Consider the following 16,909-nt stretch of genomic DNA (forward strand, 5'->3'; position numbering starts at 1 on the left):
GAGTATTCTCGCCTAATTATGTAGCTTCTTCCAGTGAGTAGTCTTTAGGCTTTGCGACCATATAGGGGACGCGTAGCATGAAATCGGCTGGCCAATTGCTTTGTAAGTGGTAATGAGCGTTTCTTTATCTTTTCCCAAGTACTGCCAGGAAGAGATTTGAGGATTTTATTACGGCTCTGGATTTTCGGTACAACTGCATGCTCGCCAAAATGTAGATACTGATCGAACGTCACACCCAAGATTTTGGGGTGTAAGACAGTCGGTAGCGTAGTACCACTGACGTGGATGTTCAAAATAGTCGATATTTGGGACGTCCCTGTTGTAAATAAGGTCGCCGATGATTTAGTCGGTGATAATGTCAAGTTTCGCTTGGTAAAAAAACTGGAGAGATCAACACCCACAAATTTTTTTTTCTCTTAACAAACGGCTAGGCAATTCGACTTTTAATCAGATAACCAGACGGTAATTTAGATTCTAAGCTGTAGGGGATGAGAAGTGAGAGTCGAGGATGGACTCAGTCGTCTCGAACTGAGCTTCTGTTTAATTTACAAAGCTTTCAGTAAAATTTTGTTCAAATGCTTTCCTTTATCTCCAACGGGGATGAACCACACACGCGCCTGCTAATTTAAATTTACGTTTACTTGCGGATGAGTGAACGGTGCGTATTTGCAATTCTACTTTTAAAAGTCTGCATGAGCCGCATTGTCGCTATAGAGCGTTGCCGCGAGATCCATTCGCTTTTCATTCGATTGCAAATCTGTGCTACAGCAGGCTTAACTCTTTGTACAGTAATAGTTGTGGCAACAGTTGACAAGGCTGTAAAAAGAAATAAAACCTTAAAAGGAGAGATGGTGGGTAGGAAAATTTGGAAAACAATTTTGAGTAGAGGAGTTTTTGCTCAGAGCTTTCGTTCTTGAACTTATGGGCCAAAGGTATGGGGCCGGGATCGCGCTACCATTGTTCAGTTGAAGTAACCAAAACTATAGAAAGGGAGAACTCCTTCTTGTAGGAAGTTTCAATTGTTCAGTTTTGTTTAATTTTGTGGTGAAACGAGCTCAAAACAAGCTTGTGTCATAGTACCACACAAAATCGTTGTGTTAGTTGTGAAATGGTTCCGGCTCGGACGAGAGTTAACCTTTGTTTAACGAGAAGATTACAAAAAAATTAGAAGTGAGGCGAACCCCCTGTACAATGCAAAAAGGCCGTTTAGGAGGTTTAATGCCGATAAATTTCTGTAATTACAATTTATTCATTACCTAAGCAACTACTCATTAAAAGTCACAAAACAAGGTTTTAATTTGATGGTAGCTTGAAAAATCCTGAATTTCCCAAATAAAAACTCAATTTTCTCCGAGCTAACTTTTATACTTTACTGTATTTTTGCTATGGACGGCATAAACATTGCAATAGTTTTTCTTCATTCATTACATAGGAGGGAGGGGTTTGTCTGCTAGCTTAGCCGGTTTTGTCTGCCTTCTACACTGTGCTATAAGGGACTGAGTCAAGCACACATCTTGGCGCCAAAAGTTAAAATATAGCGGGATAGACGAAGCGAAATCAATAAGAATTAAACAAAGGGATGCCAGATAGTGATGCCTTATACCCTTTCCACTTGATAGAGTCACCCACGAAAGAGTTTCCTACGCACAATACTTATCAATCCACGTTGATGGCATTGCGCAACCGACTGTTAGTCACTTAATAGTAGCCAAAGTATAAAGTCGCAACTAAATCCACAAGTCGCTTGTTTCCAGCACTTGGGAAGGCACAAATAAATGTTGTTGAAGACAAACAAAGGAATTGGCTTGCCTATCTTGTGTTTCAGGCCTACCAGAATTTTGCATTTAGAACACCCACATGAATATGGAGACAAAACCGTACGCTCAATGACATCAGTAACCCAGCCATTTGGATCTCAGCGTCTGTATTCACACAGAGTAGATAGATTCCTTTGCTGCGTTATGTTCTGTTATCAGAATTACATTTCCATTCACTACAGAATAGGAAAGCATTATTTCCAGAAGTCACGCGTTACTTCGACTCAATATCAATCTAGATAATGTTATTGAATAAATTCCTACCTATTCAGAATACCCCACTTACGAACTTACAAATAACTTTTTCAATTGTATTATAGAACCAACGCCTCTTCTCTATGGTCTATCACCTTTGAAAGTGCTACCTAGCTTCCTAGAAATCACGTTAGAGGTCTTCGTAAATAACTCTTCAGGTGTTGTGCCCATTTAACGGGTCAAAGCATTGTTATAACAACAGTAAAAACAACAACAACTGTATATGTCTGAGCTTTGTGGCCAGACGTAGTTTGTGGTCAATTTATTTTAAGAACTTACTGTTGACGCTCAGCCGGAATACTCCCACGTATACCTTATCGTTTTGCTTAACTTGTATGTAACGAAATTAGGTATTTTTTACACTTTGGCTACCAGTGAAGATTTGTATCCAATGCGGTACACCTTATTCATTTGTAGACATTACCGCATGCGTTAGGCGGTGTTCTGATATACCCTCACTTGTTTGTATTACGAGTGTCTAGATTACTCGCGAATCACATTCTCGAATATTTTTCTGATATATCGCCACCTCTTCTTTACCTCGCTTTCATTCATGCATATCTGTGTGTGTGTGTGTGGAGCTAAAGCTGGAGACATTGGTGCTTTATCGGTAACCGTATCGGTAACCTTATAACAGCTGATTCGACCAACCTTATGAGAATCAATACAATCGATTATTGGTGCCGCTAAGGTTGTAACCGTATCGTAGCCAACCAATTGGGTTTTGGTTTACCGTCGTAACGATAAACAGCTGATTACGTTAGGGATTCGGATACAGCGATACGACATACGGCACCAATGACTCCGGCTTTAAGATATCTTTTCCTTACGCCAGACATCGGCAGTGGTGGTGGCACAATTGTGCACACTCAATTCACACGTATTCTTATTCCCTTGAGTTTAGTAGTCGCTGAGCATTTGGCGCAGCAACATCGATTGTGTGCGTCGCTCTCAATGTTGACGAATGTTGTTGGCAACCCTGCAAAAATCCCGAGTACTCCATGCATGCATGTATGGAGTACTCGCTATGGACCAACCGAGTGCTCCAAAATTAACCACAATTCATACAAAAAATATGGTCCAATTAACATTGCGATGTCCTAGGACTGGACCATATACTCCAGCTCCGCATTACATCAGAGTAATCCATAGAGTACCCACAGTCCAATAAACATTCGTGTAGAAACATGAATTGGTCCATTGCCGCATTACAGTGGAGTATAATGGTAAGTACTCCAGTGGACCACATGATCCAACGATTTTTGCAGGGTATGGACCAACCGAGTGCTCCAAAATTAACCACAATTCATACAAAAAATATGGTCCAATTAACATTGCGATGTCCTAGGACTGGACCATATACTCCAGGTCCGCATTACATCAGAGTAATCCATGAAGTACCCACAGTCCGATCAACATCGTGTTTTGATTACAATTTTTGTTTTAAATCAGTGGTCGTCAGCTAGTGAAATAATTATTTGCGCCCACTTCACACACATTATTGTTCTCTTTCGTTTAGTATTTGCTGAACAAGCAGAGTAGCAACATCAGTAGTGGAATTCACTAACTTATAACGATGCGATTTGTCGAGATTTTAATTAACGATTTCGTCGCTTGCCTTACCGTTTGTAATATTCACTAACTTAGTTTTAACGACTCGAAATAACTGACATTTAAAGTTTGTTTGAGATGATTTTCATTAATATTCCGGCTAGCGCTCTTCGTGCTTCTGAGTTTTTTCATATTGGTGTTCTCAGGGCTATTTATGCGCGGAATGCTCCAATTACTAGAGCCTTAATTGAGTTCAATAGAATTTCTAAATTTTGTGAGATAGATTTTTCTTGTCCGAAAGATTGCTTTCTGTGTATTTTAAATACTTTTTTATAAGTAAGGTAATTTATATTAACATTGTTAACAGTAGTTAGTGTAAAGTAACACTCTTATAATTAGCCTATAAGATTCTTTTTTAATTGGCTTAAATAAATAAATAAATAATAGTAGAAAGGTGGCAGCTCAGGTTAACTAAAGCTAAAAAATGCGAAAAGCACAAAAGGAAAGCCAAAAATAAATAAATTCCGTATACTAAGTGCTTTTAAAAGTCATTATGTGAAGTTTTTACCTACTTTAACAAAAGGTAAGTAAATGCGATATTATTTTCTTTTTTTTCAGTTGATATCGCAGTTATTCTTGTACCCCTTAATTGACCATCAAGTTGAGAAATCATATCATGAGTCAAGTCTGGAGTTAGTCGGTACAGCTTTCGAAAGTCCGTTGCATTCAAGTGGAATGGGTTATCTACTTCTCTAAGAATGTATCTGTCCATTGGCGATGGACATAGTAATTCTTCATCTTGTGATAAAACGTACATCAAGTACTCAAATGCCAATTGATTTATAAATAAAGCAGCTTTTCGTGTTTGAAAGTATTTAATTAAAGTTCCAATTTTCTTTTTTAACTAAAATTGCCAGAAATATTAATTTCGTAATATTTAACGCAGCCAATTTACATGTCATTTATTTAACAACACAGCTGATCGTCGATAAACAAATATCGCAAAAAAAATTGTTACTGGATAACGAAATCTTTATAGTTATCGATTCGCAAATAATGCGATGGCAAATGACGTTATAAAAGTTAGTGAATTCCACTACAGAGGAGGGCTATTGTTTATTTGCGTGTTTCCAGATATTTTGCAAACAAACGCCCAAGCGCATATTGTTTTAATGGTTGAATATAAGCAATATATTTTGTTTAAATTTTTTATTAGACCCAACCAATAAAATAGTATTTGTATGGCACATTTGCGTATTATTTTTTGGCTGTTAATCATAAAAAGAAGGTTTTATTGAAAACAATACTTACACGAAGTAATAATAATACTAAAAGCTAGAAAATAATTAGGTAGGTCCTAGGTACTAGTCATCACAATCCTCATGAATCTAGGGCTTTGATCAGAAAATTAAATAAAAGCTTTGGGCGCGTGAAATTTCTAAAAATGTGGGGCGTAGCATAACCTTATTAATATTCAGTTGGTCTTACCAAAAATTTTTGAATATAAAGATATTGAATGCGCGAACTTCGGTGGAAAGCAGCGGAGCGTAACAAAATTCTAGTAGGTCACTTTCACAACACCAACAACTTTAACACAATTTTTAACATAATTTAAGCACAGAAATACACTGATTGGAGTTTTAGTGAGTAAAAGTTAAAATTTTGAACACATTAGCTGAATAAAAAGTGTACAAATAATTGTTAAATAACAAATACAGGCAGTGGTAGTTTAACAAATTCTGCTGTGGTAAGTGGTGAATGTGACCTACTAGAATTTTGTGAAGCTTGCCTCACACGATTTTTCGTCTATGCAATGTCTCTATATTATATCGTTTCTGGTCTTACTTATGATTATCAATAGAAATTTGACGCGTCCAACGCTTTTATTTAATTGTCTGATCAATGCCCTAGATTGATGAGGAGTCTGATAACTAGTACCTAGCACCTACCTAATTATTTTCTAGCTTTTAGTATTATTATTACTTCATGTAAGTATTGTTTTCAATAAAACCTTCTTTTTGTGATCGACCGCCAAGCAGTTCACATCGCCCAGGATCACCATCGTCATTTTGCGACATTAAGGTAACATTATACCCATTGTATATTTTTTGCACTTTGAATTAAATATTCTTTTATAACGTGGAAATCCTCTTTTCGTTCTTTATTTATTTCGAGTGAACCACACCAATCCCGAGATCGACCCGTGTGCGCCAGCCCATTGCCGGTTTTCGACGCACCCAGGCCGAACACCAACGCCGACGGCGAAACCGGCTGTTTTATTCGTTTTAGAGGCAAACATGGGCAGAGTAAGACGGTGACCACTCACGCAGTCTGCGTCCACGAGTTCAGGCGCGTCAGTCCAACCAACTTACAACGTCGACCCCAGCGTCGCGGCTCCATACGAGCACATTCGTCTTGCGGACCCCCATTTTTATGCGTCCACCCCAATTCGCCTCGTTCTTGGCGGCGACGTCTACGCCGAAATCATGACGTCGGGCACATTACCACCATACCATTACCACCCGACCTGATATACCTTAATGGCTATTTAGAGTTATTTAGCTGATGATAAGCTTATACATGTAAATAGTACGCTTTCTCGCAATAAATGAATTTTGTTAAATGGCAAGAAATATATGATGCGTGTTCCTTTATTTTACCATTCTTTTATCTCGTCCTAGCTATAGGTAACGGCGAAGGTAAGGAGGATGCCGTCGCGCCATGCGGCGCGCACCGCGTAGTCTATAAGATAGTCGTAAGATAAGTAGTGGTCGGGGAAGCTCGGGCGGAGTCTGAGCTGTTGCGTATCGCAAGGGGACCGGCATGTTTAGGCCCGAAGCCTAAATTCATAGTAACTCGCGCCACCCTAATAGCACCACTTTATCGACCACTAGTCCGCCCACATGCATGTATATGTGTACATAGGTAGGGTTATGTTGCCCGTGCACATATACATGCATGCCGGTACAACTGTGTGGGGACGCTTCCCCTTAAAACCGGAGACTTTTTCCGCGGTTCAACGGTTGTCCTCGACAAGGCAACCGGCTACCTTTCCAGCGATTGTCGAGCGATCAACAGCCACAGCCATCAACGTCCGAGAAGCTCCGCCATCTTCATTTTATACACGCCATCGTGGTGTGATGGTAGCGTGCTCCGCCTATCACACCGTATGCCCTGGGTTCAACTCCCGGGCAAAGCAACATCAAAATTTTAGAAATACGATTTTTCAATTATAAGAAAATTTTTCTAAGCGGGGTCGCCCCTCGGCAGTGTCTGGCAAGCGCTCCGATTGTATTTCTGCCATGAAAAGCTCTCAGTGAAAACTCATCTGCCTTGCAGATGCCGTTCGGAGTCGGCATAAAACATGTAGGTCCCGTCCGGCCAATTTGTAGGGAAAAATCAAGAGGAGCACGACGCAAATTGGAAGAGAAGCTCGGCCTTAGATCTCTTCGGAGGTTATCGCGCCTTACATTTATTTTTTTTTTAAATTATTGTTCTAATTTTGACTTTCACGACGAGGGATATCTCGCCTTTCTTTCTTTTGTTTATTTCAAACCTAATCCAATTGTGGTGCCTCCACTCCTTTGCCGAGTTTGCGACACACCACAATTGTACACTTTCTAACTAAAAAAAAATTTTTAAATTATTTTATTTTCAAGTTTTTAGTCTTTATTCATTCTATTAGTTCATTTAGTAACTCATTATTACAAGGAATCTTTCCTCACAATTTGTTACAATCTAAGTCCTCAATACATAATCCTTCCAAAAACTTTACTCAACTCTGTGCCACGTATGCTTATCCCTCCTCCAACTCCAAAATATTTTGATGTCACTTCTACCGGACTGTATGTAATATTTGTTCCAAATATGAGCCAAATCGAACATCATAGGTCGCTTTCTATTCATGTATGTATTATGTGTTCCAAATATGGACCAAATCGGACCACAAATACGATTTTTTTGGGTATCTCGATCCTTGCGCCACCTAGTGGCGAATTTTTCATAGGTCGCTTTCTATTCTTGTATGTATTATGTGTTCCAAATATGAACCACGGACCATAAATACGATTTTTTGAAATATTTCGATCCATGCGCCACCTATCGGAGTTTTTTCTTCTTATTATTGCATTGTCATCGGGTTCTGAACTATATTCCAAGTTTCAAGCTTGTAGCTTATCGGGAAGTTACTTAAATTTAAATTATAAAATTCGTGCCGGCCAGCCTGTGAAGTCATAAAACCGTTTAAAAATACATTTCTCGCCAGCTTTACTGGAATTTTGTATGCACGCATGTGAGGTTGTATGAGCATTTTCAGCCTTGCAATGTATTCAACCATAAATTCTGCAACAATCACGTTTTTCCTTTTTTGCATACATCTTTTCCCAACTTTTTTTTTTGTTCCTGAGAATTTTATAAAACCATATACTAATCTCATACATACATATGTTTAAAGCACACATATATGAAATATTACATGAAAAACAAGTAAGGAAGGTGAAGTAAAGAGTAAGAGGCAGTAAAGAGTATTTTATGAGGGAGTGGGCCATAGTTCTATAGGTGGACTTCGTTTAGGGATATCGCCATAAAGGTGGATCAGGGTTGACTCTAGAATTTGTTTGTACGATATGGGTATCAAATGAAAGGTGTTAATGAGTATTTTAAAAGGTAGTGATCCTTAGTTCCATAGGTGGACGCCGTTTTGAGATATCGCCATAAAGGTGACTCTAGAATGCGTTTGTATAATATGGGTATCAAACGAAAGGTGTTAATGAGTATTTTAAAAGGGAGTGGGCCTTAGTTCTATAGGTGGACGCCTTTTCGAGATATCGCCATAAAGGTGGACCAGGGGTGACTCTAGACTTTGTTTGTACGATATGGGTATCAAATGAAAGGTGCTAATGAGTCTTTTTAAAAGGGAGTGGGCCTTCGTTCTATAAGTGGTCGCCTTTTCGAGATATCGCCATAAAGGTGGACCAGGGGTGACTCTAGAATATGTTTGTACGATATGGGTATCAAATGAAAGGTGTTAATGAGTATTTTAAAAGGGCGTGGGGCTTAGTTCTATAGGTGGACGCCTTTTCTATATATCGCCATAAAGGTGGACCAGGGGTGACTCTAGAATATGTTTGTACGATATGGGTATCAAATTAAAGGTGTTAATGAGGGTTTTAAAAGGGAGTGGTGGTAGTTGTATATGTGATGGCGTTTTCCAGATATCGGCCAAAATGTGGACCAGGGTGACCCAGAACATCATCTGTTGGATACCGCTAATTTATTTATATATGTAATACCACGAACAGTATTCCTGCCAAGATTTCAAGGGTTTTTTATTTCGCCCTGCAGAACTTTTTCATGTTCTTCTACTTAATATGGTAGGTGTCACACCCATTTTACCAAGTTTTTGTTCTAAAGTTATATTTTGCGTCAATAAGCCAATCCAATTACTATGTTTCATCCCTCTTTTCGTATTTGGTATAGAATTATGGCATTTTTTTTTTATTTTTCGTAAATTTCTATATCGAAAAGTAGGCGTGAACTATGACGGATTTCGGCCATTTTTTATACCAATTCAAAGTGAGTTCGGATAAGTATGTGAACTGAGTTTAGTAAAGATATATCGATTTTTGCTCAAGTTATCGTGTTAACGGCCGAGCGGAAGGACAGACGGTCGACTGTGTATAAAAACTGGGCGTGGCTTCAACCGATTTCGCCCTTTTTCACAGAAATAAGTTATCGTCCTAGAATCTAAGCCCCTACCAAATTTCACAAGGATTGGTAAATTTTTGTTAGACTTATGGCATTAAAAGTATCCTAGACAAATTAAATGAAAAAGGGCGGAGCCACGCCCATTATGAAATTTTCTTTTATTTTTGTATTTCGTTGCACCATATCATTACTGGAGTTGAATCTTGACATATCTTACTGTAAAGATATTAAATTTTTTGTTAAAATTTTACTTTACAAACGACGTGGTCGTTCTCCGATTTTGCTAATTTGTATTAAGCATACATATAGTAATAGGAGTAACGTTCCTGCCAAATTTCATCATGATATCTTCAACGAATGCCAAATTACAGCTTGCAAAATTTTAAATTAATTTTCTGTTCTGCCGCATAAGCTCAGCTCACCTACCAAGTTTCATCGCTTTATCCGTCTTTGGTAATGAATTATCGCACTTTTTCGGGTTTTCGAAATTTTCGATATCGAAAAAGTGGGCGTGGTTATAGTCCGATATCGTTCATTTTAAATAGCGATCTGAGATGAGTGCTCAGGAACCTACGTACCAAATTTCATGAAGATAGCTCAAAATTTACTCAAGTTATCGTGTTAACGGACGGACGGACGGACATGGCTCAATCAAATTTTTTTCGATCCTGATGATTTTGATAAATGGAAGTCTATATCAATCTCGATTCCCTTAAACCTGTACAACCAACCGTTATCCAATCAAAGTTAATATACTCTGTGAGCTCTGCTCAACTGAGTATAATAATAATAACTGCAATGACGATAACAAAAGTAATACAAGCAGGAAAAACAACAACAGCAAAAATATTGTCAACAAAGTTTATAGTATACAATAAACTGCAGCAACATATGCTTTAAAACCCTTATATTTACGATGTTCGTCATAGCAACAAGAACATTTAGGGTGGATTTACCAGTAACCGGACATTTAACTTTTTTTTTTGCTTTTGAACTCTTCTTGGTTACATTTGATAAGTGATATTAAAGAACTTTGAATTTTCAAATGACTATTGCTTAATTCTAAATCTAATAAAATCAGCCAATTCGATAGAAAACTCTCTATTTTGTTGTAAAAATTATTTTTTTTTTTTATGCAAGTTAGAATTTGCCAGTAACCGGACCGTTCTTTCCGAAACCAGACAGTAAAATTCCAGTTACCGGACGCTTATGATTGTTTTGTAACGTTTTACAACGTTTTATAATTTTCTTTTTATTTTTATTTAATATTTAAACCAAATAAATATAAGAACAAAAAATAAACTTCATTAATTTCATTGCATAGGTACTTATTATTTAAACATTAAGAAAAACAAACGAAAACATTCGTTCATCTTCAGTTAAAATATATTTAGATAAAAAAAAAAACACAAAACTCCAATAAATAAAAAATTTAAATATAAATATTTAATTAATTTCAATACATTTTAGCTGAAAACATACCTACGTAGTAATCAAACATTATACAAATGCCACAGCCAGAGACTGCTTCTCAACTTCGCCCATCTTCTTCTCGGGGAAAACCGGAGTCTCAGCGTTAGCTTCCTTTAGTATCATCGATTCAGCTGCAGTCTGATTGTTATCTCCCTATAGCTTATTAACACTTATGTCTTTGCTTCTCAAGCCATTATTGTCTTTCTCTTCCTGTATTACAGCTTTTGAGGTACATGGCTTTCCACTTATAATATTTGCCTCTTCGATCCGCTTTGCATATTTTGAAGTTTGGTTCCTGTAATTCCGGCTAATTCGCCTCCAGGTTCTTGGACTGGAGCATTTATCCTCCCCATTTTTCTTCTTAAAAGCAGGCTTGTCAAGTTCAGCCGATCGCTGCCTCTTGCCTCTAGGGGCTTCTTCCTTTTCGATGCGGTTGTAAAAGGGAGGGTTGTTCGCAGCAAAGCTTTCGTCTGTGAATTGTCTTCGACATTCTTCCACTGTCTCACGGGCACATGCGCTGCATAATTCTTAATGCAGCCCGATATTTGGGAGGGTTCTCTTAAGCTCCCTATCTCGTTGTTCCCATTCTAACCTTTATTCTTTGTCCGTGCTAGTATGCCGCTCCTTTACCGAGCGTAATGACTGCACACTATCATCGCTATTCGCGTCCGAGTCGTCGCTGATAGCGATTTCCTCTTTCCCGGCTTGTGACGTCACCGCATTTTCCTTCGCATCCTTACTTTCTCTTAAAGTTTTTGAGTTCATCTTGGTCGTACGACCCCACCTGCCAACAAGGCGGCCTCAGCGGTCTAATGTTAAAAATGGGGATAAAACCCGTCCGCCACAACAGCGCCCCTAGATGTGGTAAGGCCATAATTACTTCCCGAGGCGGCCCGGTATCGGAAAGGCTCCGTTCAAATACAGCCGAATATATACCCTGGCTGCAAATCGTCCAATAGGTACGGTCCGCATACCACCCTGGATTGGGGATTATCACATATAGGTTAGGTTAGGTTGAACTTGCCGGTCCATGAGGACCTCACATAGACTGAATGAGTCCGTGAAAAACCCTATCAAAAACCAGGACCTATGTTATAAAATAATTCCGTCCTCGTGGCAAATACTAGAAGCTTCCTAGGACTTACGCCACTTGCTTCTTTTAGATCTGACAGCTGTATCACTCCTAATAGCTGAAGTCTTAGCCTGGCAAGCGCAGGGCATGAGTACAGAACGTGCTCGATCGTTCCCTCCTCCAACCCGCACTTTCAACATCTGCTATCACTGACCAAGCCTAATTTAAAGGCATGTGACGCCAGAAGGTAGTGTCCAGTCAGAATACCTGTCATGAGTCTACAGTCTTCTCTTTTTAATGATAGAATCAACTTTGTAGTCTAAGGTTTTAAGACCTACACATAATCTTCGACACTTTACAGCCCTGCGCTTGAATCCACGCCTTTCCTGCTCGGTCGATCATGTCTAATTAGGATTATCACACATAATATAATTAATTTTAATATAAACAAATATTATTAAAAAAGGGCTAAAGAAATAGCATGTTGGGATACTAGAATTGTGCGGTTGTTAACTATTTCTAGTATCCGGACAGGTGCACTTACAAAAATACATATATACATATTTTCACTAATTTTAAACTGTCATTACGAATTTTTATCAATTATTTATAGAATAACAGTCATTTGAAACACTTTTGTCACCAAATTATTAGTAACAAGTAAGGAAGGTTAAGTTCGGGTGTAACCGAACATTACATACTCAGTTGAGAGCTATGGTGACAACATAAGGGAAAATAACCATGTACGAAAATGAACCGAGGGTAATCCTGGAATGTGTTTGTATGACATGTGTATCAAATGAAAGGTATTAAAGAGTATTTTATGAGGGAGTGGGCCATAGTTCTATAGCTGGACGCCATTTAGGGATATCGCCATAAAGGTGGATCAGGGTTGACTCTAGAATTTGTTTGCACGATATGAGTATCAAATAAAAGGGGTTAATGAACATTTTAAAAGGGAGTGGGCCTTAGTTCTATAGGTGGACGCCTTTTCGAGATACCGCCATCAAGGTGGACCAGGGGTGACTCTAGAATGTGTTTGTACGATACGGGTATCAAATTAAAGGTATTAATGAGGGTTTTAAAAGGGAGTGGTGGTAGTTGTATAGGTGGACCAGAGGTGACTCTAGAATCTGTTTGTACGATATGGGTATCAAATTAAAGGTATTAATGAGGGTTTTAAAAGGGAGTGGTGGTAGTTGTATAGGTGGTCGCCTTTTCGAGATATCGGCATAAAGGTGGACCAGGGGTGACTCTAGAATGCGTTTGTACAATATGGGTATCAAACGAAAGGTGTTAATGAGTATTTTAAAAGGGAGTGATCCTTAGTTCCATAGGTGGACGCCGTTTCGAGATATCGCCATAAAGGTTGACCAGGGGTGACCCTAAAATTTGTTTGTACGATATGGGTATCAAATGAAAGGGGTTAGTGAGCATTTTAAAAGGGAGTGGGCCTTAGTTCCATAGGCGGACGCCTTTTCGAGATATCGCCATAAAGGGGGACCCGGGGTGACTCTAGAATGCATTTGTACAATATGGGTATCAAACGAAAGGTGTTAATGAGTATTTCAAAAGGGTGTGGGGCTTAGTTCTATAGGTGAACGCCTTTTCGAGATATCGCCATAAAGGTGGACCAGGGGTGACTCTAGAATGTGTTTGTACGATATCGGTAACAAATGAAAAATATTAATGAGGGTTTTAAAAGGGAGTGGTGGTAGTTGTATAGGTGGTCGCCTTTTCGAGATATCGGCATAAAGGTGGACCAGGGGTGACTCTAGAATGCGTTTGTACAATATGGGTATCAAACGAAAGGTGTTAATGAGTATTTTAAAAGGGAGTGATCCTTAGTTCCATAGGTGGACGCCGTTTCGAGATATCGCCATAAAGGTTGACCAGGGGTGACCCTAAAATTTGTTTGTACGATATGGGTATCAAATGAAAGGGGTTAGTGAGCATTTTAAAAGGGAGTGGGCCTTAGTTCCATAGGTGGACGCCTTTTCGAGATATCGCCATAAGGGGGGACCCGGGGTGACTCTAGAATGCATTTGTACAATATTGGTATCAAACGAAAGGTGTTAATGAGTATTTCAAAAGGGTGTGGGGCTTAGTTCTATAGGTGAACGCCTTTTCGAGATATCGCCATAAAGGTGGACCAGGGGTGACTCTAGAATGTGTTTGTACGATATCGGTAACAAATGAAAAATATTAATGAGGGTTTTAAAAGGGAGTGGTGGTAGTTGTATAGGTGGTCGCCTTTTCGAGATATCGGCATAAAGGTGGACCAGGGGTGACTCTAGAATGCGTTTGTACAATATGGGTATCAAACGAAAGGTGTTAATGAGTATTTTAAAAGGGAGTGATCCTTAGTTCCATAGGTGGACGCCGTTTCGAGATATCGCCATAAAGGTTGACCAGGGGTGACCCTAAAATTTGTTTGTACGATATGGGTATCAAATGAAAGGGGTTAGTGAGCATTTTAAAAGGGAGTGGGCCTTAGTTCCATAGGCGGACGCCTTTTCGAGATATCGCCATAAAGGGGGACCCGGGGTGACTCTAGAATGCATTTGTACAATATGGGTATCAAACGAAAGGTGTTAATGAGTATTTCAAAAGGGTGTGGGGCTTAGTTCTATAGGTGAACGCCTTTTCGAGATATCGCCATAAAGGTGGACCAGGGGTGACTCTAGAATGTGTTTGTACGATATCGGTAACAAATGAAAAATATTAATGAGGGTTTTAAAAGGGAGTGGTTGTAGTTGTATAGGTGGTCGCCTTTTCGAGATATCGCCATAAAGGTGGACCAGGGGTGACTCTAGACTTTGTTTGTACGATATGGGTATCAAATGAAAGGTGTTAATGAGTATTTCAAAAGGGTGTGGGGCTTAGTTCTATAGGTGAACGCCTTTTCGAGATATCGCCATAAAGGTGGACCAGGGGTGACTCTAGAATGTGTTTGTACGATATGGGTATCAAATGAAAGGGGTTAGTGAGCATTTTAAAAGGGAGTGGGCCTTAGTTCCATAGGTGGACGCCTTTTCGAGATATCGCCATAAGGGGGGACCCGGGGTGACTCTAGAATGCATTTGTACAATATGGGTATCAAACGAAAGGTGTTAATGAGTATTTCAAAAGGGTGTGGGGCTTAGTTCTATAGGTGAACGCCTTTTCGAGATATCGCCATAAAGGTGGACCAGGGGTGACTCTAGAATGTGTTTGTACGATATCGGTAACAAATGAAAAATATTAATGAGGGTTTTAAAAGGGAGTGGTTGTAGTTGTATAGGTGGTCGCCTTTTCGAGATATCGCCATAAAGGTGGACCAGGGGTGACTCTAGACTTTGTTTGTACGATATGGGTATCAAATGAAAGGTGTTAATGAGTATTTTAAAAGGGTGTGGGGCTTAGTTCTATAGGCGGACGCCTTTTCGATATATCGCCATAAAGGTGGACCAGAGGTGACTCTAGAATGGGTTTGTACGATATGGGTATCAAATTATTGGTACTAATGAGGCTTTTAAAAGGGAGTGGTGGTAGTTGTATATGTGAAGGCATTTTCCAGATATCGACCAAAATGTGGACCAGGGTGACCCAGAATATCATCTGTTGGACACCGCTAATTTATTTATATATATAATTCCACGAAAAGTATTCCTGCCAAGATTTCAAGGGTTTTTATATCGCCCTGCAGAACTTTTTCATTTCATTCTACTTAATATGGTAGGTGTCACACCTATTTTACAAAGTTCTTTTCTAAAGTTATATTTTGCGTCAATAAACCAATCCAAATACCATGTTTCATCCAGTTTTCGTATTTGGTATAGAATTATGGCATTTTTTTGCGTTTTTGGTAATTTTCGATATCGAAAAAGTGGGCGTGGTCAAAGTCGGATTTCTTCCATTTTTTATACCAATACAAAGTGAGTTCGATAAGTACGTGAACTAAGTTTAGTAAAGATATATCGATTTTTGCTCAAGTTATCGTGTTAACGGCCGAGCGGAAGGACAGACGGTCGACTGTGTATAAAAACTGGGCGTGGCTTCAACCGATTTCGCCCTTTTTCACAGAAATAAGTTATTGTCCCAGAATCTAAGCTCCTACCAAATTTCACAAGGATTGGTAAATTTTTGTTTGACTTATGGCATTAAAAGTATCCTAGACAAATTAAATGAAAAAGGGCGAAGCCACGCCCATTTTGAAATTTTCTTTTATTTTTGCATTTTGTTGCACCATATCATTAATGGAGTTTTATTGTTGACATAATTTACTTATATACTGTAAAGATATTAAACTTTTTGCTTTTTAAATATAAACGATCTCTAGGCCAAATATTTGTATATTCTTAATAAAACACAATACGTGAATTTTTGATATACAATTATATTATTTAATTTGTCGATATTTCGACTTCAGTCTGAAGTCATCATCAGGACTAGGTACGAAAAGAACAAACATACATATTAAAATCATAAAAATACACATTTGCACAAGTACAGAACTTACATTTTTGAATGCAATATGTCGACGACTAGTGTAACAAAAATATAAGTTTACGTACAGTGCAAAGCAAATAACAATAAAATGTAAATAATACAAAGCCGTTATCATAAACAAAAAATGAACATAAGCAGAAAGTTATCTAAATGAGGTGTGAGCGCCGCTCAAGTGATATCAGCTGCAGCCTGCAGGTGAACTCTTTGGTAAACAGTGGGAGATGCTCTTATCTATTATTGTTGTTGTTGTTGATCAGCTGCCTAAAGGCAGAGGCAATACCAATTGTATCAGATTTGAAGTTCATCCGTTTGTCGCTGGGTGTATTTATTATGTGCAGCATCTCTAATATGTAGCGTTTGTTGTAATTCCTCTCTTGCTGTAGAATTTCTACATTTTCTAAATTGGGAGAGTGTCCAGTTTCTCTGCAATGCTGTGTTAGCGCCGTTTTGCCATCATTAGGGTTGTTGCGATTTTTAATATTCGTTTTATGCCCGGAAATCCTCGTTTTTAGTTTCGATTTAGTAGTCCCCACATATACTTTGT

Source organism: Eurosta solidaginis, chromosome 2 (assembly GCF_040869045.1).
Source record: "Eurosta solidaginis isolate ZX-2024a chromosome 2, ASM4086904v1, whole genome shotgun sequence".
NCBI lineage: Eukaryota > Metazoa > Arthropoda > Insecta > Diptera > Tephritidae > Eurosta > Eurosta solidaginis.